Source organism: Apium graveolens, chromosome 7 (genome assembly GCF_009905375.1).
Source record: "Apium graveolens cultivar Ventura chromosome 7, ASM990537v1, whole genome shotgun sequence".
NCBI classification, from domain to species: Eukaryota; Viridiplantae; Streptophyta; class Magnoliopsida; order Apiales; family Apiaceae; genus Apium; species Apium graveolens.
Window position 1 is genome coordinate 209007165 of NC_133653.1, and position 6426 is coordinate 209013590.

Here is a 6426-nt window from a genome sequence, read left to right on the forward strand (position 1 = left end):
TCTCTACATGTTAGTTATAGGGATCAAACTCTTGAAAATGCTAGGATTAAAACTGAAAACTTTGATCCGAAGAAAATGAATGATCACCTAGAAGCTGAGTTGATTTTCATGCTAGAAACTCAAAAGGAAAGAGATGATGCTTTGTATGTTAAAGAAAAACTGTTAGAAAAGCATAATTATCTAGAAAAGGAACCAGCTAAAGAAAGGGAAGTAATTAAGCTTTGGACTAGTTCAGGCACGATTTAATAGAAAATGGTTGTTGGGGATCAGGGTTAGGATATGCTGATAAAACTAATTCTAATAAGTGTAATAAAAAGGAAACTGAGAAAATTAAACCAGTAAGTACTGATAATAAGGTAAAACTGAACCAGTCTCAGTTAAGACCTATTAAGTTTAACTTAAGTGCTAATGCTGTTAAGTCAGTTAATGAAAAAGGGTCAAAATCAACATCTAAGTCAAATTTAAAAACTGATAAGTATAAATTAGTTCATACAAAGTCAGTAAATGTTGGTTTAATGGCTCAGAAGCAGCTTAAGCAAAAGCTGAAGGATGTTAAAATGAAAAACGTGGAAAAACGACCTAGAAAGAATATGAATGGAAAAGAAGGTGTTAATAAGGACAACAAATATAAACCAATTCCTAATGCACCTAGAAAGACTTGTTTTAACTGTGGTAGTGCTAATCATCTTGTTGTTGCTTGCAGGAAGAATAAAGGAATAAACATTGTTCCTCTTAAGTCAGAGTTTAGGAATAGAACGGTTAGATATAAATCACAGAATCCATGTTTTTATTGTGGTAGTGTTTGACATTCAATTTATACATGTAAAGAGTATCACATTTGTACTATGATTATCATGAATTGAAACCCTCTTTATATAAATCAAAAGTTGTTTCTGCATGTGTAAACTCTGATATTAAGAATGTTAGCATAAACTCTGATTCAAAGTCTTCTACCACAAATGTTAACAAACTTAAAAAGGTCAAAAGATCCAAGCAAGTATGGGTCCTTAAAAACTCTAATTAATTGTTAAATATGATTGCAGGTTAACATGAAAAATTCTTTAGTCTTGGACAGTGGATGTTCGAGACATATGACTGGAAATAAATCTCTTCTATCAGAGTTTAAGGAGGAGGCTGGCCTAAATGTTTCTTATGGAGATGGCAACTTAGGAAAGACTTTGGGATATGGCAAGATTAAGCTTGTACATGTCATTATTGAGAATGTAGCTCTAGTTGCAGGACTCAAGAAAAAACTGATCAATGTAAGTCAAATCTATGACAGAGGTTACCATATGACTTTGTATGAGGAAAATTGTGAAATTGTCAGTAAATCAGATGGCAAGATTGCAATGACTGGTTATAGACGTGGTAACTTATATGAAGCCAGGGTCTCTATAAATTCTGATAATTCTGAAATATGTCTATTTAGTAGAGCATCTGTGAAAGACAGCTGGAATTGGCATAAAAGGATTTCCCGCCTCAATTTCAATCACATCAATGAACTTGTGAAGAAAGATCGTGTGAGAGGATTGTCCAATGCAGTATTTACTCCTGATAGCTTATATGACTCATGCCAGAAAGCCAAGTTGAGGAAATCATCTTTCAAGAGTAAAACTGAATCCTCAATTCTTGAACCATATCACTTGCTTCATATTGATCTTTTTGGTCCAGTCAAGTAATGTCTATTGCAAAGAAGAGGTATGCACTTGTTATTGTTGATGAGTATACAAGATACACATGGGTGTATTTTCTGCACACCAATGATAAGACACTATCCATTCTTTTGGATCATGTAAGAAAACTGGAAAATGAATCAACTCATAAAGTCAAGATCATTATAAGTGACAATGAAACTGAATTTAAGAACAATACTATGTAAGTATTCTACAAGTACAAGGGAATCAAACATGTTCTGCCCCTGGAACTCCACAACAAAATGGAATTGTTGAAAGGAAGAATAAAACTCTTATAGAAGCTGCAAGAACCATATTTAAAGAGGCAAAGCTGCCAACCTATTTATGGGCCGAGGCTATGCAAACTGCTTGCTTCACACAAAATGCAACATTGATCAACAAGCATGGAAAAACACCATTTGAAATGGTAAAAGGAAAGAAGCCAAATTTGAAGTACTTTCACATTTTTGGGTACAAATTTTTTGTTCTCAAAACTCATCCTGAAAAGCTTATAAATTTTGATTTATAAGCTGATGAAGGCATTTTTGTTGGATATCCACTGTCAACAAAAGCTTTCAGAGTTTATAATCTGAGAACAAGGGTGGTCTTGAAATCTATTCATGTGTCTTTTGATGACAAGAAGATTACATGTCTAGAAGATGTGGATGACCATGAAGAGTTGAGATTTGAAAATGAAGTACCATATGCTAAATAGGTAAAATCCTGATGGACAGTCAGATCTTGATAGTCTGACAAATCCTGATACAACAAATCCTGATACGGCAAATCCTAACATAACTTTAAACTCTGAGGAGCCACATGTTAGTGGCAACTCTGGAAATACTGAAGCACATGTTGAAGGGGAGCAACATGGTTTACATCAAGAGTCAAGTGATTCAACATAAGAAACATCAGTAGATACTCCATCAGACTCTGACTCCTCAAATACTGATGAAGAAAATACTGATAATACTGGAAATACTGATTCAAGGGGAGCTTCAGGAAATAACAGTGGTACAGGGAAAAATGAAACTAAAGACTTCATGGATTAATGGGGAGGTTCTACTTCAAGAAGTCAACTTCCTTCTACAAGAAAATGGACTAAGTCACACACACCTGACTTAATTATTGGAAATCCTAATAGTGATGTAAAGACCAGAAAAGCCACTCAGAATGAATGTCTCTATCATTCTTTTCTATCTCAAACTGAGCCCAAGAAAGTGGAAGAAGCTCTGCAAGATACTGACTGGGTCACAACAATACAAGAGGAGTTGAATGAATTTGAAAGGAACGAAGTCTGGTTCTTGTGCCAAGACCGAGGAATAGACTAGTTCTTGGTACAAAATGGGTGTTCAGAAACAAGACTGACAGTGAGGGAATTATTACAAGGAATAAAGCAAGGCTGGTTACAAAAGGCTATTCTCAGTAAGAAGGTATTGATTATGATGAGACTTTTGCTCCAGTTCCAAGACTTGAGGCAATCAGAATTTTTCTAGCATATGCTGCTCACATGAAGTTCAAGGTGTTCCAAATGGATGTGAAAAGTGCATTTATGAATGGTGAACTTGAAGAGGAAGTTTATGTTGAACAACCTCCAGGGTTTATTGATCCAAAATATCCAGATCATATGTACAAGCTGGATAAAGCACTCTATGGACTAAAGCAAGCTCCAAGAGCTTGGTATGAAACACTTGCTCAATTTCTGTTGGAAAGTGGTTTCAAAAGAGGTACAATTGATTATAATCTATTTTATAAGTACCATGATAAGGACTTATTGTTAGTACAGAGATATGTTGATGATATCATTTTTGGTTCTACTAATGATAAACCATGTGAGAGGTTTGCAAAGTTAGTGCAGTCTAGATATCAAATGAGTATGATGGGAGAACTGAGTTATTTTTTGGGTTTACAAGTTAAGCGGACATATAAAGGAATCTTCATAAATCAATCAAAATATATCAGGAATTTGCTCAAAAGATTTAGAATGCAAGACAATTCAACTACAGCAACTCCCATGGCCACTGCAATCAAGTTAGATTTAAATACTGGTTCATCAGTAGATATAACTAACTATATAGGTATGATTGGCTCACTTCTATATTTGACTGCTAGTTGACCTGATATCATGTATGCTACCTGTCTGTGTGCAGGGTTCCAAGCTGATCCAAGGGAACCACATCTATTAGCTGTGAAAATAATTTTTAGATATCACAAAGGCAACATGAATCTTGGATTATGGTATCCTAGAGATTCAGATTTTAAGATAATTGGATATTCAGATGCTGATTTTGCAGGATGCAACATATACATGAAAAGCACCTCAGGATGCTGCCAATTTCTTGGTGGCAGATTGGTTTTTTGGTTTAGTATTATTCCCTAAACAACACAATAAGAATTACAGAAAAGGGGTTGAATGTAATTCTGGCTACTTTTTAAGATTTTAAAATTGTTCTAACTTAATATATATAACAGTGTTTGATTTGCAGTAGTGCAGAATGAAAGAGTAATAGAAATTAAAACACTAAGTAATAAAACACACGCTTTATAACTTTCTGGTGGATTTGAAAGTATATATATATCAGATTGAGAACTCTGTGAAGCTTTGAATAGCTCACAGCTGCTTTACAAGTTTGAACAAACAAAACTATAGAGAAATTCTTACAGAATACAGCTTGATATGCTTCTCTGAAAATAAGCTTGCTTAATTGATTGTTCTACTTGCTACACTTGGTTTATATATCACCAAGTTTACATGATAGTAAGACAAGATAATAAAACAAAACTATATCTAGTATAACTCCATACTACTTCATTACTCTATTCCAACATCTTTTAATATCTTCACATTTGCATAGAAATGATAATGCTTCTTTGTTCTCAAAATCCTGCTTAACAGGCTGCCACATTCCTTTTTCAAACACCCAACACATGTGACTGTGTTGTCACTATCAACGGCTATTTTGAATATGATCATCCGTCGGGATTAAGTTGAACATTCATCGGGCATATGTTGATCATCCGTCGGGAGCCTTGTAGATCATCCGTCGGGAGTCTATCTGTCACTTGACTCTATTTCACTTATACAGAATTACAAGACATCTCATATTTACAATTAGCCAACCTATTCTGCATATCTGTCTAGTAGTCAACATGACTTAGAGAATCCTACAGAATATAATAGACTAAAATATGTTGTTTGCAGAAATGTGCTATAGTACTTATTTATTACATAAGCTACACTCTCGATGGATGTTAAATTATCATCCGTCGGGATTATAAGGTTCATCTGTCGGGATTATGTAAGAACATCCGTCGAGAGCTACAAATTTCACTAAGTTAAATCTACTAAGGTGTTTTGTTTAAATTATCATCAAGTTCACAACATATTCCTAAAATTTAGCAAGAAACAAAAGTCAATTTCCACATCAACTGCTGAAGTTGAATACATCATTACAGGAAGTTGTTGTGCTCAAATACTTTGGATGAAAAATTAGTTGCTAGATTATGGGTTAAAGTATTTTAAAATTCCTATATATTGTGATAATCAAAGTGCTATTGCAATGACAGGATATCCAGTATAACATTCAATGACAAAACACATCAGTATAAGGTACCATTTCAAAAGGGAACATGTAATGGGAGGTACAACGGAATTGCATTTTATCCCAACATATCAACAATTAACAGACATCTTCACCAAACCACTCTGTGAAGCCACCTTTACCAGATTGGTGAATGAATTGGGAATAATCTCATGATAATTCTCAAACTCTGATGAAATGTTCTGATCTGTAATTGATAATTAGAGTGTGGTATCTTTATCTTATGTATCAGTATTTGTTAAAATCTGATAATAGTGTTAAACTCTGATGTCATGGAATCATGTTAATTGTTATTTATAAGTTGATCTGAGTTTAAATTTTGATATTTAATCTCAGCCAGTTGCTACATGATAAACTCTGATTATCTGAATATATTCTGATATTGGTCAAACTTGTGTTGACTACTAAGTCATGACAGTAGTAATTAAATACTGTTAATGGTCAAACCCTGATTGACTATTATATTCTAATAATATTTTAAATTTATTCAAAATTTATTTTTGGTCAGTATTATAATTATAGTATTAAGATAATAATTTAGTGGGAAAATTTAAGTGATTATAGATGTTAATTGATGGCGTGAGGATAGGAAAAACAATTGAGTAATCTACCAAACATTACTTTGGGTAACTATGCACATATTAACTGCCATGATTACATGCTTTCATGATTACATTTCAGTCAATAAACTTATGCCACATGTTCCACTAAGAAAAAATATTCAAATTTATATTAGAGAACAATACTTTACGGGAGCATTAAATACCGATCCCCGTCCCTCAATGTAAAGACTCTAGTGAGATGAAGGGAGTATTTACTATGTACCTGTGGCACACACTAAAAAGTACCGAATAAATTATAGTGTGCGTAACTCGTGGTTGTGCAACTATAAATCAATAATTAAACTTTGATTACTAGGGATTTTTTATGTGAATATAGATCTATATATAAATATATATAGTTAAAAGAAAGCGATGATATCAGCATGTAAACTATCAGAGTTTATTTATCAGTATTTGATATCAGAGTTTAGCAATGGTGACGTCATCGGTATTTGTCATCAACATTTGCTGATCAGTATTTGACATAAACATATTTGCAGAATACATGTCGGTGTAGGACTTTACTTATTGTAGCAATCAATACATGGA